The following is a 26372-nucleotide window of genomic DNA, read 5'->3' on the forward strand; positions in this document are numbered from 1 at the left end:
AAATGTACCAGAAAAAAATAATTTGGACCCTGTTGAAAATGAAATCTATTTCAAAAGCTTCAATCCTCTCTTTACTGCACCTGTCTATAAGTGACTATGAATTTAAGAAGGTGTGTTTCATTGTTAATTGCAATATTTTTCAAAGCTATTATACTCCAGGTCTGGAGACCACACTTGATCTAGGTTTGGTGGTCTGCTACACAGGGAGATTTCTTTTTTGAAGGTTTTTTTTTTTTTTTTGGCGGGGGGCGGGGTAGGATGAGGGCAAAAGGGGATTAAAATAGGTGGCAAATGATGATAGCTTTCACCCTTAGTGAAAAGTCATGGCTTCTAGAAATGTCTACCATCTGATAGTCATTCAACAAATGTCTATTGAGCACCCATATATGCCAGGTACTGTTCTAGACCCTTGGGATACATCAACAATCAAAACAGAGAAGCAGCCTGTCCTCCTGCAGCTTCTTTTCTGGAGAAAATTCTAAAATATGACTTTAGGTGGTCTTCAATTAACTGACCTATTTTTATTTAGCAGAAAATTTTGTGACAGCATTGAGGGTTAGGAAAGAGTTTTCAGGCCAGGTGCGGAGGCTCACACCTATAATCCCAGCACTTCGGGAGACCGAGGTGGGGAGATCACCTGAGGTCAGGAGTTCGAGACCAGCCTGGTCAACATGGTGAAACCCTATTTCTACTAAAAATACAAAAAAATTAGCCAGGCGTGGTGGCACATGCCTGTGATCCCAACTACTTGGGAGGCTGAGGCAGGAGAATCGCTTGAACCCTGGAAGTGGAGGTTGCATTGAGCAGAGATTGTGCCACTGCACTCCAGCCTGGGCAACAGCAAGATTCTGTCTCAAAAAAAAAAAAAAAAGAAAAAGAAATTTAAAAAAAGGAAAAAGAAAAGAATTTTCAAAAATTTTCTGGTGCTCCCTTAGAAACCATCACTAAAAATTTCATCTTTGCTTCTGCTTATGGTATTGAAAGTTTTTGTTCATATCAGAAATATATATGCAGAGTTTTCTGTGGTAAGGAATTGTGCTAAGAAGCAGGAGAGGATACAAACATATGTGAGACATATCTGTCAACTTATCCTTTGATGGGTTCCACCCACACCACGGTTTCAAAGGAAAATACTATCATCTCTGTCTTGCAACGGCCGGGCAACATCATTCTGCCCATGGTACCTCCAGTAAATACAGAAGAGAGCTGGGACTCTGCCTTTCACTCAATTAAAGCCCCTTGTGGTTCAAATGTTTACACCATAGAAATCAACAAAGGAACCAAAGGCCAAACAGCAGTGGATGGGGCAGAAGGGTCTTTTAATCCTGGGTCTGAGGATCAATGTCTTACAGGGATAAAAACCCACCCAATGTCACCAGAGGCAGAAATAGGATGCATGCTGCCTGTCATCCGATGATCAGAGACCATATATTATTCTCTCTGTTCAGATCCATCATTGAGGTTTTTATGACAGAAGGCTGTCTTGAAGGATTGCTTTATCTTGATTTGCACATACTGCAAGTCAACCAGAGTTAGAGGGAGCTGCCATGTTTGTGCTGGAAGTGACAGAGCTGGGCTGCAAGGGGGTGGAGGATGGGGGAGGTAGGAGAGCAGACGTCTATTGATTTGATGTTTTAGCTAATCGACCTATGGTTTGGGACTCAGGATGTGGTCAAGTGTTGCTAAGGCATGTTCAGTGACAATACTTGACCACATTTTGAATCCCAAACCATATTCTACAACTTTTTCCACGTATTTGGTGTAATCTTCCATTTTCTATTTTTGAGTTCGACAAAAAGGGGTCAAGAAAATATAAATGCATTTTGAGAGTTTTTTAGACTTCCAAAGGTCTTGAAGAATAATATTTTGAGGAGTTAGGTGTAAATAATTCAGAAACATACGGATAGAATTTACTTCTATGTATCAGAATTTAACACAAAGTAAGGAGAAATATTTGGCTCTACTCTGCTTGGTAGGGGCCCAGTGTTTGAAAGAAGTGCAGCCATATGAACCATTCTGGGCTGCTTCCTGTCCTGCTTTTGTACACATCTCTCTCTCTCTTCCTTTCAAGCTGCCCGAACGTGTACTAGACTTCAGGTATATTGTAAGGAATAACAGCTGGTAGCTTGAGGGACACCTACATCCATTTCCTGGCAAGAATCGAGATTCCCCAGAGATGCTATGTTCAGCAAATACGAACAAACACAGCAAAAATCTATGCTGTGCTCTCCGCCACATCGATGCTGGCTTTTCTAGCATTCCATCCAATTCTAGCTTTCTGCTTGTCTCAGAAATGGATGGCGGTCAGGGGTGTGAGAGGAATGGCTTCATAACTTGGGGAACTCAGTACAAAATGAAAATGTGGGCCCCTTGTTCAATAAGTGTTAAGAATGTTAGGATGGCAACAGCAGAACATTCGAAGAAGGCTGGGGAGTTTGGCCCAGGAAGCCAGCCCTGCATGGTGATGCCCTAAGGCATTTTTCCCCCTTTAACATTTCTTCTTTCTCTTTCTTTCTTTGTTTTCTTTCCTTCCTTCTTTCTTTCTTTCTTTCTCTTTCTTTCTTGAGATGGAGTCTCACTCTGTTGCCCAGGCTGGAGTGCAGTGGCATGATCTCAACTCACTGCAACCTCTGCCTCCCTGGTTCAAGTGATTCTCCTGCCTCAGTGGCCTGAGTAGCTGGGATTACAGGCATCTGCCACCACCACCTGGCTAATTTTTGTATTTTTAGTAGAAACAGGGTTTCGCCATGTTGCTTAGGCTGGTCTTGAACTCCTGACCTCAAGTGATCTTCCTGCCTTGGCCTCCTAGAGTACTGGGATTACAGGCATAAGCCAGCGTACCCGGCCACCCTTTAACATTTATTTTGGCAAATAAAAACAAGATGATGGCAGAATAATAAATGTGAACACATTTAAAATGTAGTATGGCCTGAGATTGTAATGGAAGGATTTGGATTTCCCAAGCACTGCTAACTAAAATCAAGAGACAGGCCCAGATATCAGCAAACATTTCAAAAGGAATCACCGTATGGTGAAAAGAGCTGAAGCTGTAGACGGAACCAGCTGAATTCTAATTAGCAAAGAGATAAGCAATTCAGAAGAGTGGTGAGGCTACAGTTCTTGAGGCCATTGTGCTATTTGTTTTTTTTTTAATAGAGACTCTAAGGAAAGCCATTAATGCAAAGAAAGGAATTTTCTTTAAACCTGATGGTGCTGTGTTGCATTAGGTTGGTACAAAAGTAATTGCAGATTTTGCCATTAAAAGTAATAATAATATGGCCTGTAATCCCAGCACTTTGGGAGGCCAAGGTGGGCAGATCACCTAAGGTCAGGAGTTTGAGACCAGCCTCATGCTTGGCAATGAGCCAAGATCGTGCCACTGCACTCCAGCCTGGGTGACAGGGTGAGACTCCATCTCAAAGAAAAAAAAAAAAAGTAATCATAATAACACCAAGGAAAGTTTTAAAATAAACATTGAATCACTTTTGGGATGTTTAATATGCGGGCAAGTCTCTGCTTTTGCAATTTTTTATTTTTTATTATTTTGAGACAGAGTCTTATTCTGTTGCTCAGCCTGGAGCACAGTGGCACTATCTCAGCTCACTGCAACCTCCGCCTCCTGGGTTCAAGTGATTCTCCTGCCTCAGCCTCCCAAGTAGCTGGGATTACAGGCATGCATCACTATGCCTGGCTAATATTTTTTTTTTTTTTTTTTTTTTTTTTTTAGTAGAGACGGGGTTTCACCATGTTGGCCAGGCTGGTCTCGAACACCTGGCCTCAAGTGATCCACCTGCCTCAGCCGCCCAAAGTGCTGAGATTACAGACATGAGCCACCACACCCGGATGCTTTTGCAATTTTTTATTGTACCACATGCTTTACTCAGTGTTGCCTAAATAGAGATCTCTACTTCTTCCCTCACAGTTGCCAGAGATGAATAAACGTGTAAAGCAACAACTCTTGCACTGTGAAGTCACCTTACAACAATCTCTTCCAAGATGAGTGTTGAGAATGAGACCACCGAATCTAAATGTAGGCATTGCCCATAACATTTGTTTCTAGAAATTTTGTACATGGCCTGCTCTTTTGTATTTATTTTTAAAAGAAATATTTTTTCTGTTGATAAAAATTTAAGTGATGATACAGAAGTGTGCAGAGTACAGAACTGAAATCTCTTGGTTATTTCCATCTCTTTTATGAGAAGCCTGTTAATATCCTTTGAAATTCTTCTGCAAGCTTTGTCATATTATATTATAAAGAGCACTTTATAAGTTCGGTATTTTTCACAGTTTCTCATTCATCTTTTTTGTTTGTTTGCCTGTGGGGTCGATTTTGCTTTTAGAAAAAAACAGGGAGACAAAAACAGAGCGTGGGTCACATTCTTTACACAGAGTTCACTCTCATTTTTAAAAAAGAATTGATTCTATTTTTTAGCTGATCAGCATAAAGTGCTTTATTAAGCATTCACTTGTACCATGTACTTTATCTTATTTATTTAAGATGGATGAATCTGTTTTCTGCATACATTAAAAAATTATCAAAAAAGCAACACCCAGTGCTTCACATATTACAGAAAATAAGTGTTAATTCAATAAACAAACTAGAAATTCTTCAGTATGCCAAAGACTTGGCTTTAGATGAACTATCAGTTTAATTGCATTCAGCAAACATCTATTAAGCATCTACTGGTGCTATCTTTACTGAATGAGCTGCTTCCTGCAGATCGAAGGATGAGCTGGACTAGGTTCTGACCCGGGGCAAGTCTGCTCCATCTGAGTTCTTATAGGTGATAAAAGCACAAATACTACAGGCTAACCGAAGTACTACAATGAAAGAAGTCTTTCCTGGCAAAGTGGACCACAGGACTTAATAAGTCTTTCATTTCAAATCTATGTCATCTCATAAATAGCAGAGCAATGTGTGACAACACAAAGACTTTATTCCCTTCATAGACTCCTCTAGGGGACACTTCCCAGAAGACTGGAAAGTATTTCAAACAACATAATCTACACTTCTCAGATTGAGTTAGCAAAGGGCATCTGAGGACACATTTATTTTCCCTGAGTTTCTTTTCTGGAGCTTTTTCAATTCCTTGCAAATTTTCAAGATTTGGTAATTGGTGGCTGATCCCAGAGCAACAGCAATGAATCAGGCGGGTGTGATGGCAAGGACCACTGGGACAGTCTACATACACTGAAACCATCCTAAGCAAGCCAAGCTGAGGAAATTGAGGCTGTATATGACTTCCTACTGAGCCGGGTGTGTTGGCTCACACCTGTAATCCCAGCACTTTGGGAGACCGAGGCAGGTGGATCACTTGAGGTCGGGAGTTTGAGAATTCCTGCAGAGAAAAAATTAAATTGGAAAGAAAAGTTCTGTCTGAGCTGATCCTCATTTATTTATATTTTAATAAGTTGAGGTGACATGAATGGAAGAGGCTTCCTTTCTCACCACTGAGTCTATTGCCTTTGAAGCTGTGCTTGCACAGCTGGAAATGTCCATGGGTGTATGTGTGCATGTGTCTATCTGTCTTCAGGAAAAGGAGATGATGACAAGTTAGGGTGAGAGAGGCGACACCACATGGACCTGTAGAAGCAAGGTGGAACAGATGGGGATGTCTACAGGAAGCCAGGCTGCAGATTGCTTCGGCCCTAGGTATTACTCTTTCCTGCTCAAGCTGTCTGATGCCTCCTTCCTTTGGCTTTGCCTTTGCTGTGCCAGGCAGGGCAGCCCCAGGGCAGACACTGTGGTCTGGGGAGGATTGAGTAGAGTGAATGGAGCAGAAGGCACTTGACTCTACCCCTTCTTCCCAGGTATTCCCCCAACTTCCTTAGGCCACTGAAGCCTCCTGACCACCTAGATTTAACTGGACACGTATTATCAAACTCACCCTTCCACTAGGCACCAGCCTTCCCCTGACTACCTCTAAGACACTTCCAGATACTACAGGTTGATGCAAAGGTAATTGCAACTTTTGCCATGAAAAGTAATGGCACCTTTGCACCAACCTAATAGAGAAGCCAGCTTAGGCTAGTGTCATCAAAAAAGGGGGATTAGGAGATATACCTAATGTAAATGATGAGTTAATGGGTACAGCACACCAACATGGCACATGTATACATATGTAACAAGCCTGCACGCTGTGCATACATACCCTAGAACTTAAAGTATAATAAATATATATATATATTCTAAAAAAAAAATAAATAAAACAAAAAAGGGGGAAAGGAGAATTTATTAGAAGACTACGGGTGTATCTCATGGGACAGGAATGCATTCATTCATTCACTCATTCATTCATTCACTCAAAAAAATAAGTACTGAGTAACTAGTATGTGCCGGGTAGAGAGACAGACGCTGTGGATTCATTAGTGAAAGAGATAGACATGCTCTCTGCTTCTACCTTGGTAAAGAGACAGACAGTAAACAAATCATCATACAAATATGCATATCATTATAAATTGTGTTGCGTGCTCTGGGGAAAAGCCATAGGATATCTTAGAAAGTATAACAGGTGGACCTAACTCAGATGTAGATTGTTGTTTCAGGAAAGACTTTGCTGAGGAATGGTAGTTGGCTTCAGGGATGAATTCTGCCAAGCAATTAAGAGAGAAATTTTACTGCCGGGTGTGATGGTTCATACCTGTAATCCCAGCATTTCAGGAGGCCAAGGCAGGCAGATAACTTGAGATCAGGAGTTCAAGACCACCCAGCCCAACATGGTAAAACTCCATCTCTACTAAAAAATACAAAACTTAGCCAGGCGTGGTGGTGCATGCCTGCAGTCCCAGGCACTCAGGAGGCTGAGGCAGGAGAATTGCTTGAACCGGGGAGGCGGAGATCTCAGTGAGATTGCTTGAACCTGGGAGGAGGAGATTGAGATCGCACCACTGCACTCCAGCCTGGGCGACAGAGTAAGACTCCATCTCAAACAACAACAACAACAAAACGAAACAAAAAACAAACAAACAAACAAAAAAGCAGAAATTATACCAGTTCAACATACACACTTTGAGAAAATAGGAGACCAGTTCTCAACTGGTTTGATGAAGTCAGCACTACCATGACACCAAAACTATGTAAAACCTTACAAGAAAAGACAAGTAGAGAGCCCATGAACATATGTGGCAGGTAGAATAAATGTCCCCCTGCCCCTCAGTATGTCTGCATTCTAATTGGCGGAACCTGTAAATGTTACGTTACTCCTTATATTGCAGATGTGATTAAAGTAAGGGTTTTGAGGTGGGTTATCCAGTTACAACTGATGAAACCACAGCAGTTCTTGTAAGAGGGAAGCAGGAGGAGTCAGAATTAGAAGATAAGGCAATGTGATGGCAAAAGCAGAGATTAGAGGGACGTGCTTTGAGGATGGAGGAAGGGGCCACAAGACTTGAAAAGTAAAGGAAATAGTCTCCCCTCTGAGCTCCAGAAGAACCAGCCTGGTCAATACCTTGACTTTATCCCACTGAAATGGCATTTGGACTTCTGACCTCCAGAACTATAAGAGAAAACAACTGTACTCTTTCAAGCCACTCAATGTACTACGGTAACTTGTTACAGGAGCAACAGAAGACCAATGCGGCATAATTGTATGAGTCTGCAACAAAATTTTAGCAAACCATGCCAAGCAATTTATAAAAAATATAATATATCATCAATAAGTGAGATAGTCCCAAGAATTGAAGATTGGTTTAACATTTTTGAAAAAAAATCAATAATTGACCATATTAACAAGGTTAAAAAGAAAAGCCATTTGATCATCTCAAATAGATACAGAATAAGCATTTGACAAAATTTAGCACCTGTTCATGGAAAGAAAACAACAAACCTCTGCCAAATAGGAAAAGAAGGAAATTTCTTCACCTTAATAAAATACATCTACTAAAAATCTACAGCTAACATTATAACTCACTATAAAAGAAGGAATATATTTTAGAAATAACATGTCTATTCTTACCCCCTCTATTCAATATTGTACCTAGCCAGTGTAACAAAACAAGAAAAAAAAAGGAATAGACTTGGAGAAAAAGAAAGAAAGCTCTTCTTTTCACAAATGGCACGATCTAATTCTAAAAAGTCATTTTTAAAAAGGCTACTAGAACAAATAAGGGAGTTTATAGCAAGACCACAATATACAAAATCAACATAGAAAAATTCAGTGCACTTCTATATAGTCGTAATAAAAAATGGAAAATTAGGAAGTGAATTATACTAAAATCTGAAACATTTTGCTGAGAAAAAAATTTTAAAAAAACATAAGTAAGTGGAGAGATGTATCATTTCATGGATGGGAAGACAATGTGGTTAAAATCCTAGCAGGCATTTTTGGTAGAAATTTTCAAGTTGATTCTGAAAGTTACATGGAAATGTGGAGATCTACTATAGCTAAAATAACTTTGAGGAGAAAAAAATGTTAGAGGGCTTAATATTATTTCAAAACTTACTATAAAGCTATGGTAATTAAACTTTCTGTCCATTCAAACAGAATATACATATTTATCAATAAAACAGAATAGAAATAGACCCATGCATATATGATCAATTAGTTTTCAACAAAGAAACTGAAGTCATTCAATGGGGGAAAAAATGTTTTTTCAACAAATGGAACTCAAACAATTGGATATTCATATGAGAAAAAAGTGAATCTCAACCTCATACCCTATTAAAAAAATAATTCAAGATGGATCATATATATACATATATACACACGTATACATGTATGAGATATACTTGTATATATACATATATAATATATAGGATGTCATATATTGTAATATATATTAATTATATATATTTCTATGTATATAAGGCATCAGGTGTCTTATATATACATATATGTGATTAATACAGATTATAATATATGACATCTTATATATTATATGTCATATATTATGATATATATCTCATATATATGTCAGAGCACGGAAACATAAACCGTCAAAGGGAAATTTGATAATTTGATTTGATAAATCAAAAGATTTTATTTTGTCCTTGAAAAACATTGTTGAAAAATAAGGGCCAGGTGCAATGGCTCATGCCTGTAATCCCAGCACATTAGGAGGCTGAGGTGGGAGGATCACTTGTGGTCAGGAGTTTGGAACCAGCCTGGGCAATACAGTGAGACCATGTCTCTACAAAAACACTTTAAAAAGAAAAAATTATTCAGTTTCTGCACCAGATGACAAAAAAAGAGAGAGGGAAAAGAAAAAAAGAAAAAATTAACCAAGCATGGTGGTGCATGCCTGAAGTCCTAGTTACTCAGGAGACTGAGGCGAGAGGATTTCTTGAGCCCAGGAAGCCAAGGCTGTAGTGAGCTGTGATTGCACACTGCACTCCAGCCTGGATGACAGAGCAAAACCCTGTCTCTAAAATAAATAAAAATAGGCAAGTCACATATTTTGAGAAAACATTTACAAAACATGTATCTGATTAAAGATTTTTAGCAGAATATATATTGCACCACTGCACTCCAGCTTGGGTGACAGAGCAAAACTCTGTCTCTAAAATAAATAAACATAGGCAAGTCATATATTTTGAGAAAATATTTACAAAACATATATCTGATTAAAGATTTCTAGCAGAATATATATTGCACCACTGCACTCCAGCTTGGGTGACAGAGGAAAACCCTATCTCTAAAATAAACAAAAATAGGCAAGTCATATATTTTGAGAAAATATTTACAAAACATATATCTGTTTAAAGACTTTTAGCGAATATATATGAACATTTATAATTTATTAAGAAAAAAGAAAAGCAACTGGTAAAAACCCAAATGGCAAAAGATGTAAACAAACACCTTACAACCGTAACAATGGCCAACACAGCCTATGAAAAAATATTCAACATTAGCAGCCATCAAGGAAACGCAAATTAAAACTGTAAAAAGATATGACACACCACTAGAATCACAAAAATTAAAAAGATTGACAATACTTCTATTGGTGAGGATGAAGAGAAACTGGAATCCTCATTCTTTGCTATACATTACATAACTGCTTTGTAAAACATGTTGACAATTTTTAATAAAGTTAAATCTATTCTTATTTTACTACTAGAAATTCCCCTTGTTCTAGTAGCCTTTTTTAAAATTATTTTTTAGAATTAGATCATGCCATTTGTGAAAAGAAGAGTTTTTTTCTTTTCCCCCAAGTCTATTCCTTTTTTTTTTCTTGTTTTGTTACACTGGCTAGGTACTATATTGAATAGAGGAGGTGAGAATAGACATTCTTATGTTATTTCTAAAACACATTCCTTCTTTTATAATGAACTATAAGTGAATGGATTTTTATTATATGTAAATTATGGCTCAATAAAACTGATTTTATATGTATAAATATTTGTATGTATGTGTGTGTATGTAAAGAACACATACCAAATAAAGCAAAAGAATACACATTAGATACTTTAGGAAGATTGCCTATTAGAAGCAGAGGAAAATTGTACTGGGAAATGGAAGTAAAAAGAAGAAGGAATAAAGGAAGTTTAGAAGAGAGAAGATAATTGAGGTGCTTGCATGAGCCAAAAATAATCAGCACCATTAACTGAGTTCCATGATGATTAACTTCACCCTCTGCACCTGGGTATGAAGGGGAAAAAAATCTTTAATATAAAAGCAAGCCCAGACATAATATTGCAGACATCGGGAGAGAATGGACTATTCAAAAACTGATGGTGAAACACCTGTTATTCATCTGAGGAGTAACATTTGACATATACCTCACAATATAAACAAAAATTGATTCCCAGTGGAATTGAGAATTAACTGAAAAAAACCAAAACTTTAGAATTTTTATATGCCAATATCTTCATAGCTTGTGGTAAGAAAGGCATTCTGGCACAAAAATGCATGAAGAATGAGCCATAAAGTAAACACTGAGGATTTCAGCATTATAACTAAGAACTTTCTTTCATTAAACAATCTAAAGATGTTAAAAACCAAGCCCCAAACCAGAAGACATGTAACATATATACCAGAAAAAGATGAGCACCCAGCATATTAAGAAAGTGATAACTAATAGAAAAATGGACAAAAAAGATGAGAAGACATTTTCCTTGAAATGAAGTCACAAATGCGGAATAGCTGAGGACAAAAAGATACTCAGTTTCAATCGTGAGACACTAAAGGCTAACTAACACCACAACATGAAAGAGACAAAAAATTTTTAAGTTAAAAAAATACTAAGTGTTGGTGAGGTTGTGGCACAAGGGGAGCTCTTACACACTGCAATTGAGAGCATAAAGTGTTACAACCACTTTGGAAAGTAATTTGACATGATCTAGTTAAGTTGCAGATGCACATCTCCATCACTCTGCAATTCCGCTCCCAGGGAACACCCTCAAGAAAATCTTGCACTAGAGCACCAGGGAGCATGCTCAAGAATGTTCATGACCACATTATTTATAATGCCAAAAAAAAAAAAAAAAAGACACCAATAAGTCTATGGACTATTGCAGAACAATTAAAAGTCATTAATTACAATTACATACACTAATAGATTTTATTAAGCATACATTTCTGAAACATGAATTTTTTTCTTTTATTTATTTATTTATTTTTAAATTTTATTTATTTATTTTTTTTTTTAAGATGGAGTCTTGCTGTGTCACCCAGGCTGGAGTGCAGTGGTGCAATCTTGGCTCACTGCAACCTCTGCCTCCTGGGTTCAAGCAATTCTCCTGCCTCAGCCTCCCGAGTAGCTGGGACTACAGGTGTGCGCCACCACACCCGGCTAATTTTTTTGTATTTTTAGTAGAGATGGGGTTTCACCATGTTGGCCAGGATGGTCTCCATCTCTTGACCTCATGATCCACCCACCTCGGCCTCCCAAAGTGCTGGAATTACAGACGTGACCCACAGTACCCAGCTGAAACATGAAATATTTTTTAAAAGTCACAGAATAAAAGCAGTATACTATTAATATAAGCATCAAAAATACACAAAAATTAAACTATCTAAGGATTTATACTTATTATACTATTAATATAAGCATCAAAAATACACAAAACCTAAACTATCTAAGGATGTATACTTATGTACTAAAACTATAATAAAAAGCAAGGGAATGATGAGCACAAAAATTAAAATATTGTTTATCTCTGGGGATAAAGGAAGAGAATATGAACATAAAGTACTAGCAATATCCTTAATCGGAATAGTAAGTATACGGCTGTCAATCATTCTTCACACCTTAAATATAAATATATAATATAAATCTTTTTTACATACAAATTAGGTCATAATCATTTTTAAATTAAGAAACAAAAATATAAAAAATGAAGAAATGAATAGCCAGGGAATTTAGGTACATGCATCAAAACTTTTTACTTCTGTGAAAAATATACCAGAAAATGTTGTGTTATAAAGTGATGGGGGCTTGGGGGCTTTTTCTGTGCACTACTTTTAATTGCTCATTGTATCAACTTTTGCTTTAGGGCTACTGGCTGCAGTCAAGAAGAAAGCTCAGTATTTCCCCTTGTTGACATTTTCTTTTAATCAAAGTATATATTTTACGTCTTCTTACAAGAGTGGACACTGTTTGGGCACCCCTTTGGGTTAGAAAGGCAGTTTATTTCTCAGTGGTAAACAAATTTGTCAGGCAATCTGGCAGCACAAAATGTCAAAGTGCCCGTGTGGAAAGGAAGAGGGAGAGAGGAGGCTGCTGCAATATTTATTGCATGATGCCGTTTAATTATTGATATGTGGGAGGCCCAAACGTACACGGGCTTTTTAAAAATAATGTGACTGTGCTAGAGAAAAATGTGTTCTGGGAGCTAGGCTATTACTACGCAGAAAGCAGCCATTTAGAAGCGCTTTGCTTCTTTCTTCCAAAAACTAAACACTGTTTTGTCCATTGTTACTGTAACTGTGAGAAAGAAGAAATGAGTATATAATAACTCATTGTTTTTAAAATTATTCTGAATATATAAATAGATAGCTAGGCAAGCTGTTAATTATTGTTACCCTTCTTCCCCAGATAAAATACATGAGGCAGTAATAAGGAATTGATTTGCCACAGGTTAGACTTTGAAACGGGGTTAGAAAATCACATTCACCGCCTGCCTAATCAGAGGCTGATTCAGTAGGACAGTGGGTTTTTAATTGTTTTAGCCATCAAACTCTTTGCACAATAAAGTCTCACAAATTGTTAACTAATAAAACGATTAGAAGTTGAGTAACTCTGGCCTGAACATGAGGATCTGGGGACGGTCATCTCAGTCCCTTGCCTGGCAAGGGGGGACAGATGGCCACATCTAAAGCCCTGGCAGCCCAAAAACCACTCCTGACCTTGAAGCTGCTGAAGGTCAGAGGGAGGGAGCCAGGAGCTTTCCAAGTAATTGGTCTGGACCCCAAATGGTACAGTCTTTGGTTGGCCCCCAACATGAAGTCACTTTCTCCAAGGCCAGTTAGCAATGCCCAGGTGGCCGAGTCAGGGGGAGTCAAGGGTCCCCAGCAGCTAGAACGGCGCCTGCCACCCAGTAGGCACCCAGGGACCATCTATCGTGAATAAGCAAATGAACAAGGGCATGCACATCGAAGAAGTAATGTTGGCTGACTCCATCACCCATTATGGCATCCGAGCCTGAGGCCCTCTTGTGCCAGTCTGTCCTGTTACTGCTGAAAGAAGGGCCATCAGAACTCGATGCCCTACCGGTCTCTCTCACACTGTGGTATTGAAGCAGGTGTCCTCTCATTTGTCCCCACCGTGGTCTGCTGCTGCAGGCAACACCTTCAGGGAGGTCCAAGGCCACCATAGCAGCAGGGCCTGGATGGGCAAGCCCCTGCCCACAGCTGTCCTCAACAGGTCCCCAGTCCCTGTGCTTGGCCCATGGTGCCATGTTGCAGGTGCTCCGGCAGGGCTGTCTCTGACAGCCACCCTCCCTGCTCTTCCCCGTGAGGACACTGGAGGTGCTCATTGTCTTGTATTAGCATTTGTCACCCACTTTCTCCTGTGCATTTGGCTTTCAGTGAAAGGTCCTAGAAGCAAGAGAGGGAAGGGGATCAGGGAGGCCTGGGGTTCCCTACTGGGTTTCCCGTTCTCTACAAAGGAAATAGGATGTGAGCTGAGCACAGGGTGGGGACGTGTAACAGAAGCTGGCTTTAAAGCCAGGAACAGTTAGCTACAAAGAAATCCAGTCGCAGCGAGGGCGGGAGAAGGGAAGGACAGTGAGAGAAAGCAGCACCGGCAAAGAAGGAGGAGAGGGAGAGAGGAAGAAAGGAGAGGGACGATCAGCTGGAGGGGAGGGGCAGGAAGGGCAGAGGAGGCGGCTCTCTCCTTTTGATGGCTGAGAGCCATCTGGGTGGTGGTGCAAATGCTGGGATGTGAAAGGATCATGACACCAGCTTTTAACTCAGTCCCAGCTGTGGGAGCTACCTCACTCAAGAAGTCCATGTTTCTCTTCTGCCTTTAAACTCTCCACGTTTGCTGGTTACCTTCCCCTTCCACCCTAACATGCCACCTCCAACATGCACATACACGTGCATATACATAAAACCACACACACATACACAATAGACACATGCACGCATATACCCATGTGGGCACATATACAACCATATACATACAGAACCACACATACACACGTGCACACAATAGACACCTGCACACACATACACATGTGGGCACACATGCAACCATGTACACAACCACACATATACACGTACACACAATATACACATACATGCACACGTGGGCACCCATACAACCATGTACACACACAACCACACATACACACGTGTGAACCATAGACACATGCACATTCATACACATGTGGGCACACATACAACCACATACACAACCACACATACACAGACAATATACACATGCACATACATGTGTGTGCACATACAATGACAACCACATGTGCACACAATGCACATGTACATGCATGCACACAAACACCTACACACATGCACACACATAAACACGCACATAGTTGCATACAACATTCTTGTGTACATGCATGCATGCATACACATGCATACACACGTGCACACAACCATGCACACTTATACATGTGCACACACAATATACACATATACATGCATAAGCACACACATAAACACATACATACACACATACACACACTTGTATACAATATACACATGTATGTGCATGCACGTGCAAATACACATATGTACACACACATGCACACAGGTAAAACATGTGAATGCGTGTTCATGCACAGATACACATACACACATAAACACCCACATGCATAGTACACACACATGCAGACATACACGAATACACACACATATACATCCACATATATATATGCACAAATACATACATATACACACACCATGACATTTAATGATCAAATGGCCACACTTCATTCCAGTAAAGGAAGGGAAAAGAAAGTCAAATTCAGAGGTGTTTCTGGATCTGACATTCTGACCACGTGAACAGAAATGGGTCCCTCTGATTCAGCTGAGGCCTCCCTGGAAGAGCTGTGTGGAAATTCTTCAGAAAGGAATGAGACTTTCCGCTCTCCGGCAAGCAGAGCCACTCTCCTGCCTCGCAGGATGGGCAGCGGTTCTCCCTCAGCCAGGGCTGGCCCGGCCCACCATGCAGAAGGATCACAGAGGTCCTCAGGTCCTGCTGGCACTGTCAGGGTCACAAGTCAAGGGCCTGTCAAACTCTGTTCCTTGAATGCCTTTCTAGGCTGAGAGAGGGCAGCTGGCAGGGCCCCAGGCCAGCTTGGCATTTTAAAATACAGTCCACTTTTGCTTATCAGTAGTACTTACGTTCTACAAAGTCACTGCAACTGCTGAATTAGTGAAGAGTGAATCACTGCTTCTAGGCCAGGCATGCAGACGCCGCATGTTTACCACTTGAAATTCTAAAGGAAACTGATGCCAGGAGATGCTGCCCGAGTCCTCACAGGGAGTTGGTGGCTCTGCTGAGACAAACACGAGGCCCCTGGCTTCCAGCTCAGGTACTTCTACTCTGCTGAGCTACTTTCTGTGTCATGTGGCGAGAGGAAAGTGAACTTCAATCAAGGCACTGAGTTCACCTGTCTAGGCTCTGCCGCATCCTCTGCTGGGTGACCTTGACAAAGCCCTTGCTTTGTAAATCATTCATCTATTAAAGGTCAAAGCTTCAGGCTGGGGCCTCCTGGGAAAGACGGCCACAGTGACTTCAGAATCAGTGGAAGTCCTCCCGCCATTATGTTTGTCAATGAGCTGGAGAGGTAACCTGAAGAGGAGGCAACCGTGTGCCCAGGACTTGCCAAACTACTCCCAGGATGAATGAAGTCTAGAGTGCCTCCCTCTGTTTTTGCCTCCTTCACAATAGAGATGCTCTTTGGATATACATGGCCAACAAGTATATGAAAAAAATGCTCAACATCACTGATCATTAGAGAAGTGCCTCCCTCTGTTTTTGCCTCCTTCACAATAGAGATGCTCTTTGGATATACACGGCCAACAAGTATATGAAAAAAATGCTCAACATCACTGATCATTAGAGAAATACAAACCAAAACCACAATAAGACATCATCTGACACCAGTCAGAATGGCAATTATGAAAAAGTCAAAAAATAACAGATGTTGGAAAGGTTGTGGAGAAAGGACAGTCTCTTCAAAAAATGATGCTGGGAAAACTGGATATTCACATACAGAAGAATGAAACTAAATCCCTACCTCTCAACATATACAAGCAACAAATCAAAATGGACTAACGACTTAAATGCAAGAACCAAAACTATAAAATTACTAGAAGAAAACAGAAGAAAAAGCTTTTTGACTTCAGCCTTGGCAATAATTTTTTTGGATATGGCACCAAAAACATAGGCAACAAAAGCACAAATAGAGAACTGAGGCTACATCAATTGAGAAAACTTCTGCACAGCAAAGGAAACCATCAACAGAGTGAAAAGGCAACCTACAGAATGGGAGAGAATATTTGCAAACTGCATATCTGATAAGGGGTTGATATGGTTTGGCTGTGTCCCCATCAAAATCTTCACTTGAATTGTATCTCCCAAAATTCCCACATGTTGTGAGAGGGACCCAGCAGGGAGGTAACTGAATCATAGAGGCCGGCCTTTCCTGTGCTATTCTCATGATAGCGGATAAGTCTCACGATTTCTGATGGGTTTATCAGGGGTTTCTGCTTTTGCCTCCTCTCCTCGTCTTTCTCTCTTGCCACCACCATATAAGAAGTGCCTTCTGCCTTCGGCCATGATTCTGAGGCCTCCCCAGCCATGTGGAACTGTAAGTCCAATTAAACCTCTTTTTCCTCCCAGTCTCAGGTATGTCTTTATCAGCAGTGTGAAAACAGATTAATATAGGGGTTAATATTTAAAATATAAGGCTCCCTGGAAGAGCTACACAGAAATTCTTACACAACTCAGTTGCAAAAAATTCTCATACAACTCAAATTCTCATACAACTCAATGGCAAAAAAAATCCCACAAATAGCCAAATCAAAAAATGAATGAAGTTCCTCTAAAAACTAAAAAAAGAGTTACCATATGATCCAGCAATCCCACTACGGAGTATATACCCAAAAGAAAGGAAATCGATATATAAAAGAGATCTCTGCACTCCTATGTTTGTTGCAGCTCTATTGACAATCACCAAGATTTGGAAGAAAACATTATTGATTCATCTAGTAACAGATGAATAAATAAAGAAACTGTGGGTCCTTATACACAATGGAGTACTATTCAACCATAAAAAAGAATGAGATTCAGTCATTTCCACAACATGAATGGAACCAGAGGTCATGATGTTAAGTGAAACAGGCCAGGCACAGAAAGACAAATATTGCACATTCTCACTTACTTGTGGAATTTAAAAATCAAAACAATTGAACACATGGAGATAGAGAGTAGAAGGATGGTTACCAGGGACTGAGAAGGGTAACGGGGACAGGGGAGGTGGGGATGGTTAATGGGTACAAAAAAAAAAAAACAGAATCAATAAGACCTAGTATTTGAGAGCACAACAGGGTGATTACAGTCAATAATTATACATTTTATTAAAATAACTAAAAGAGCATAATTGGATTATCTGTAATAAACAAAGGACAAATGCTTGAGGGAATGAACACCCACCCTCCATGACGTGATTATTATGCATTGCATGCCTGTATCAAAACAGCTCACACACCCCATAAATAAATACACCTACTATGCACCCACAAAAATTAAAGATTAGAAATTTTTTTAAAAGCCCATCAATGATAGACTGGATACAGAAAATGTGACACATATATACCATGGAATACTATGCAGCCATAAAAAATAATGAGTTCATGTCCTTTGCAAGGACATGGATGAAGCTGGAAACCATTATTCTCAGCAAACTAACACAGGAACAGAAAACCAAACACCACGTGTTCTCACTCATAAGTGGGAGTTGAACAATGAGAACACATGGACACAGGGAGGGGGACAACACACACCGGGGTTGCAGGCAAGGTGAGGGAGAGCATTAGGACAAATACCTAATGCATGCGGGGCTTAAAACCTAGAAGACAGGTTGATAGGTGCAGCAAACCACTATGGCCCATGTATACCTATGAAACAAACCTACATATTCTGCACATGTATCCCAGAACTTAAAGTAAAATAAAATTTTTAAAAAAGAAGAAGAAAAGTGAAAAAAAAAATGAGTAAAGGACCAGACATTTCTGAAAAGGAGGAAAACAAATGGCCGAGAGAGTGGCTTCATTTTGGCAAGGGCTTCTTCCTTCTCACAGATAACAGATTACCTCTTCCATTTCGGAGGTGCAGCTGGAAGAGAAGTAAGGACATCCTTCTTTCGTGAGCTGGGATCCAGTGACTGTTCAGGGAAATGGGTGGGTGGCAGATAGGCGCCATGGCGGAGCACAGAGTGGGCCAACGCACCCCAGTCCCACAAGGAGAGAGCACACTGCAGCCATTAGCTGGCCTGGGCCTGGGGGCGCGATCGTGACAAATCGTCCCACTAGATCCACTCAAAAAATACTTCCTTAAGTTTCCAATCCACAGGTGTTTAACGAAAGATTCCTTGTCTCACGCCCGCAGCCTGACCCCGTGCCTGGCATATCATGGGCAGGTGACAAGCATTTGTTAAATAAATGTAATAAAGAAAAGATAGGATTTCTGTCACCAGTTCTCCTGAGAAACAGTAGCCCTGGGGAATGTACGGTCCTTAGCTCCAAACTGACTCCCAAAGTAGAGTGGATGTATCCAAGGATAAAGTCCTAGTTGATTTGAAAACTCCCTTTCTGGGTCTGAAATTCCACCCCTCCCTACTTCGGATTCTGCAAGTGTCTCAGACCGATAAGCAGCAGCTGGGGAGAGGGGAAACCTGGAAGCCGTAACCCACCTGTGCCTGGAAAGTAAGATACCCAAAGGACACTTGCTTTTAAAATTACATTTTAATCCTCCTTGCATAGTTAATTGGAGCCAATTATTTCTCTGTCCAGAAGACTGAATGCATTCTCTGAAACCCTACGGAGGAAAAGTATTCATGTCATGCCCTTTCGTTTCCAACAAAAGATAATTTGCTCATGCTCTTTCCACAGGAGCATGTCATTTCAACTAAAATCAGCTTCCTTTAAAAAAATCAAAAAAGGAAAATGAAAGGAAAAAAATTAATGAGATATTCAGAAAAAAAAAAACCTCATCACCCAGAAAATTTACCAATCCATGTCAAAATGACCATATCCATGGGAACTCTGCACAGAGGATCATTACTGTATTCCCCTCGCCCATCACTCTTACATCTTAGAAGACTTAATAAAATTCACTCATCAGACTCTCGTAGTAATCACCACGGGCTGAGTTTACATCCACATTTGAGTCTCAGATGGGAAACAGTCCTGTAAGCCTACGGCGGCATGTTGGTTTATTTATGGCGCCGGGCTTCTTAATGGAATGGATTATTTCCTTGGCGTGATTATGATCAGCTGCCTCTGGCACCGCATTTATTCCGTCCACACAGCCTAACTATGAAAGAGAATCTCCTAGAGACTACGTTTCCTCCCTACTTCAATATGCGAATTGTTAAAAGAAAATTGCTGACTTTGTGGGTGTAAAGAGTTGGCCTAAGTGAAAAATGAATATGGGATATCAAAAGTCAGCTTTCATGAAACTGTAACACGAAAGCAAAATGACATCCTTTCTCCCTGCTGCAGAAAGCGAAGAGTAAGAACCGGCACATCAGTGTCCTCATAACAGGAAGTAACGCTAACGCCGCCACCGACATGGTGAGACGGCTTTGCCCCCTTCAAAGCCTTCCGCAGCTCCACTTCCAACACCTGGCCCAAGCCGCCATCTCTCTCACCTGGGCTGCTACAGAGGCTTTTCACGAACCTCCCCTCCCTGCAGGCCAGAGCTAGTAAGGTGCTCACCTCACAGGCAAAATATGAAAGGTTGCAAAACCACTCAGCAATCGACATAAATAATATTTTAATGCAATAGTTCTTTTAAAATCTAAGTTAGCACAAATATATTCGTGATAAACAAAACAAAAATTTGACATAAAGACAGGACACAACAGTGCCATGCCAAGTTACAGTGTTTCCAGAGGCTAAAGGAAAACTGTGCACGTCTATATACAGGCTTTTTCCCTTTTTCTTTTTCTGAGACAGACTCTGGCTCTGTCCCCCAGGCTGGAGTGCAGTGGCATGATCTCAGCTCACTGCAACATTCACCTCCCAGGATCAAGCGATTCTCCCACCTCAGCCTCCCAAGAAGCTGGGATTACAGGCTTGCACCACCATGCCTGGCTAATTTTTGTAGTTTTAGTGGAGACGGGGTTTCGCCATGTTGGTCAGGCTGGTTTTGAACTCCTGGCCTCAGGTAATTCACCTGCGTTGGCCTCCCAAAGTGCTGGATTACAGGCGTGAGTCACTGTGCCCAGTCTATATACAGGCTTTTAACATATATTTAAAACATGTTTTTTATAACATTAAAAATAGTTCAAAATATTGAAACAATTGAACAGTCGATGTATTAAAAATCACAATGTTATTTTAAGTGTAAAATTTTATGTATACCCCCAAAAGAATTTGCTGTAATTTTACTTTCCTGGATATAATGAAAGCAAACACATTAACAATATATTCAAAATCTACTTCTTTGCTTATCCTCTTTTTAATTGAAAGTTGTAAGTTGTAACACAAAGTTGAAAGTTGAGTAATTGAAAGTGTGTTTGAGGGATGTTAAACTTGAGAAGAGAAGTGGATACATTTTCTGAGTATTTTGATGTAAAATAATTACATGAGTTTTAATACACCTACCTTCCCATTTCCCCAAATTTTTCAGTTACTTTAATGTTCTAAAAAAATTAACCATTAAAAATATATAAAAACAAATATAACAGGGCTCCCATCTTCCTTCATGTGTCAGGCCTCAGTGTGGCTCAGTACGGCACTGTCAGATCTTGTTTTTATTTAAATTTTGATATTTGGCTCATCAGGAATTTTTTATTGCATTAATCTTATTTCTAAAATTTTACATTAAAGTATTATCAATTTTGATGACCCAGTGTTTTGTGTTGCCTTGAGTTTTTCAGCTGCTTCATCCTGATTCTGGCCTTCCTCCTACTCTGACTCTACTCGCCAAAGAGCAGAAAGATGGTTCTCTCCGCATTAAATAAGCTCACAGCACTCCTGCACTTAAAACCCTCCAGGGGTGTCCTGTGAACTTGGAATGCAATCCAGACTTAGGGTCCTGACAAGTAAGTCCTGTGTGAACCAGCTCCTGGCTCTTTCTCCAACCCCATTTCTTCTTTCTCACTATAGTCCAGACACACAACTTCAAGTTCTCTGCCTCCACTCCTGGGAGACTTCTGCCTCTGTCCCATGGCTGGCTCCTTCTCATCCTCTTAATCCCCCTATAAACATCCCTTTCCACAGAGTCCTCCTGTACCCACCTTGCCTATAGTTAAGACCCTGTGATTGAGAGAGGAGACTACTCCTCATATTGTCTTATACTTAATTTCTTGTTTGCTGAAAAGGTAGAAGTTAAAAGAATAGGCAGAAGTGAAATTCACAGTCAGACAGCCCAGCACCACATTTCAGACCTGGTCATTAAAAGTCAACCCCTGCCCTCACCGCTTGTGGTATCTATAGATTCTAGACATTGTATGAGGAAGCATTGTGAAACTCCCTGTTCTGTTCTGTTTTGTTCTGATTACTGTTACATGCAGCCCCCAGTCACGTACCCCTCGCTTGCTCTATCGACCATGACCCCCACTTCATGCAGCCCCTTTAAACTTGTGAGCCCTTAAAAGGGACAGGAATTACTTACTCAAGAAGCTTGGTTTCTAGGACACAAATCTGCTGATGCTCCCAGCTGAATAAAGCTCTTTCCTTCCTCAATCCAGTGTCTGAAGGATTTTGTCTATGACTCCTCCTGCTACACGATGATTATTAACTTTATACATCAACCTGGTTAGGCTGTGGCACCCAGGTTTCAGTCACATACCAGTCAAGATGTTGCTATGAAGGTATTTTTTAGATATGAAGAATACAATCAGTGAACCTTGAGTAAAGCAGAAAAATCACCCGCTAAATGTGGGTGGGCCTTGTCCAATCAGTTGAAGACCTTCTAACAAAGTCTGAGTTTTCCAGAAAAAGAAATTCTGCCACAAGACTGTAGCATCCAATCCTGCCTGAGTTTCTGCTGGTCTGCCCTGCAGATTTTGGACTTGCCAGCTCCCAGAGCCATATAACCTCATTCCTTAAAATAAGTCACTCTCTCTTCCTCTCCCACCTCTCCCTCTTTATTTTAACCTTCTTTGGTCCTTCACAGAACCTAAAAGTAATGCCATTAAATGTAATGGCAAAAACTACAATTAACTTTTGCACCAACCTAATACATAGGATGTAATTAAGGTATTCAGTGGTTTTAGCTGGGGGGTGTGGGTTAGTTTCATGGCTGTTTTAATGCTAGACTGTCAGCCCTCTGAGGACAGGAACTGTGTTTGTCCTATCCATCTCTGAACCCCAGTTCCTGGAACAGAGCCTGGCTCAGAAGCAGGGAAAATGCTAGCCTCTGAAACAACCCAGGTAACAGTGCCACAGCCACAGGCCTGGGCTCTGGGGACAGGTAAGAAAGGATGCAGTGGGGCTCCAGGCACCTTGGCAAAAAAGGTTGTTCAGGCACAGAGCTCAAGGTGGAAACAGTCTCCAGAACCCAGAGAATAAAAGATAGGCAGCATTTGGACAAGAAACTATAGCCACCAGGATGAACATGGCATCACTAGCAGCTGTTCCTCAGAAAGTTACAGTTACCCAACTATTGAGCTAATCCTCTAACTTGTCTCTGTGCTGCTGTCTTTCCCTGGCTAGTATCTTCTCCAGCCAGCAGTCATACACAGCCCATTAAAACACTGTTAGGTCCCATCGTTCCCTTGCCCTGACACCCTCCCATGGTGTTACCATCTGGAGCAGTAAGACTCAAATTCCTTACAACGTCCCTCAAGGCACCACACTCTACCATCTGTGATATGGTTTGATTGTGTCCCCACCCAAATCTCATCTTGAATTGTAGCTCCCACAATTCCCACATGTGGTGGGAGGGTCCCCGTGGGAGGCAATTGAATCACAGGGGTGGATCTTTCCTGTGTTGTTCTCATGATAGTGAATAAGTCTCATGAGATCTGATGGTTTTATATCGGAGGGGGGGAGGTTTCCCTGCACACGCTCTCTCTCTCTCTTTGCCTGCTGCCATCCAAGTAAGATGTGACTTGCTCCTCCTTGCCTCCCACCAGGATTGTGAGGCTTCCCAGCCATATGGAACTGTAAGTCCATTAAACCTCTTTTTCCTCCCTGTATTGGGTATGTCTTAATCGGCAGCATGAAAATGGACTAATACCATCTGACTCCCTTAAGCTTGTCCTCTCCCCCCGCCATCTTGCTCCATGCCCACCAGCTACCCTTCAGGACCTCTCCAAGCATGCCCCTGCCTCAGGCCTCACCTGGGACACTCTCCCTGCTGATACACCTGCACTGCCTTCCTCACTTCCACCAAGTCTTTGTTCACATGTGGCTGTATCAGAGAGGTCTTCCCTAACCACCTGTCTAAAATGCCAATTTACCATTGCTCCCTCTCTCCATAAGTCTACCATGTATTTAAAGAGCATTCACCACCTTCCTTCACATGCATTTTTTTAGCCAGTCTCTCCTACTTAAAGCTAAATTCCATGATGCAGGGAGTGTTTTGCCCACTTCTGCATCTCCAACACGTAGCACTGTGCCTGACACATTGTAGGTGCTCCATGGATGTTTGTTGAATTAAGAAAGGAACAATTGGTCCCAGTACCTGGTGTGAGGATGTGCCTGACTTCCAGGCAGATAGTGGAAGCTAGGGAGTAGATAGAAGGTCACATTGGCAGCATACCTGTCCCAGGAACAGATTACACTTAAGTCAACTAACAATTAGAGAACAACATGCAAACCACCAAGACATGGAAGCAGTACTGAGGTCCTGGGCCTGGATGTGGAGGAACAGGCACTAAGGCAGTGTTGGAAAAGCTCCCCAGTGGTCTCTATTTCCATCACCATGTCATTAAGGCTGGCTCCACCCTGCACAGTGTACCCCACACTGAAAACTACCCTCCAGTCTGGCACACAGGCAAGCAAGCACTCGCCAATCCACGTAGAGAGCAAAGTGTGGGCCAGAGCAATGTTACCCTTCAAACCTCCTCACACTGCACTTCCCCAGGCATGGCTAAGCCTCTCCATCCACGCTTTATACTCTCAGCTTTCACTTGGTCATTTCTAGCTGAATATATATCATCTTTTATTAAAAAAAATGCAATTGCACTTTTTTTTTGAGAAAGGTTCTGGTTCTGTTGCCCAGGCTGGAGTGCAGTGGTATTATTTTAGCTCACTATATTCTTGAACTCCTGGGCTCAGGCAATTCTCCTGTCTCAGTCTCCTGAGTAGCTGAGACTACAGGTGCACACCATTATATTAGGCTAATTTTTTATTTTTATTTTTGTAGAGATGGGGCCTCCCTATGTTTCCCAGGCTGGTCTCAAACTTCTGGCCTCAAGGGATCCTCCTTCCTCAGTCTCCCAAAGCACTGGGATTACAGGCCTGAGCCACTGCATCCAGCCCTGCTCTAACTTTTATTTTCTTCCTTTCATTTTCATTGACGTTTTTGTCAACCTGATATTTTATCAAACACAAGTGAAAAAAAGAAGTCAGGCTCTCTAGCCTAAATTCAAATACAGTTCTGCCCTTTAGGGCCCTCACATTTGTGAATTCATGGCTAAGATATCACAAGTGTGGTTTTCTTGGACATGCCCTGTGCTGTCCCCAGGAATAAAAAGCAACAATGAAACGAGCTCCCATGGTTCCTTGCTGGAGCACGTGCTTCCTTTCTCCATCAGTGTGAAGGTCATACTTGGCTGGTGTACATGGAGGAAAATAAAGCAGTGGTATTTTAAGGATCTGGAACAAATCAGAACTGAGATCAGCCAGGATTGTAACTAGCTTTGATCCTGGAAGTGGTGGTTTGGACTTCACCCTTTCTGTTTGTGTTATCCTAGGTTGTTACCTGATATTCTTTCCTTAATAAATATGAGAACAGAGAAGGACTCAGCCAGAAATGTTCTCCACCACTTAAAGCAGATCTGGCAAAGATAGATGCATCAAGATATTGCCATCAAGAATGGCATGGCACTGGGTTTGATTTTAAGGCAGAAAATAAATAAAAGTTGAAGGCTGGGCATGGTGGCTTCCACCTGTAATCCCAGCACTTTGGGAGGCTGAGGCAGATGGATAACCTCAGATCAGGAGTTTGAGACCAGCCTGACCAACATGCCAAAACCCCATCTCTACTAAAAATACAAAAATGAGCCAGGTGTGGTGGTGGGCACCTGTAATCCCAGCTACTCAGGAAGCTGAGGCAGGAGAATGATTGAACCCAGGAGGTGGAGGTTGCGGTGAGCCAAGATCATACCATTGCACTCCAGCCTGGGCAACAAGAGTGAAACTCTGTCTCAAAAATAAAAAAGACAAATAAAACGTTAAAGACTAGGAGTGGTTCAAGAAGTAGCAACACCAGCAGAGAGGAATTTTGTGCTTGTTAAAGCAAAGTAAGGAAAGAGACGAAAGGAAGGAGCAGTGGATGATGTCATTATTTTAGACACACACCTGGAATAAAACTCTGAACAGGTGGATCATTGGTCACCTTATGAAATATAGTTTCAAGCAAGTGGTAGAAACAGATCCAGAGTTGAGTGGGTTAGGAGGAAATGGGTGTTCAGAAATCGAGGGGAGTATCCATAGGTTTGTGGCCTGTAGGTATGATATAAAAGCTCACGTTGGATCAACACACCTGCTAAAGTGACTGGGGGAAAATAGATATGTTAAAATATCACTTATTTTTAAAAGACCTTGGATTCCTACGGGTGA

The sequence above is a fragment of the Pongo abelii genome, chromosome 8 (genome assembly GCF_028885655.2).
Source record: "Pongo abelii isolate AG06213 chromosome 8, NHGRI_mPonAbe1-v2.0_pri, whole genome shotgun sequence".
NCBI classification, from domain to species: Eukaryota; Metazoa; Chordata; class Mammalia; order Primates; family Hominidae; genus Pongo; species Pongo abelii.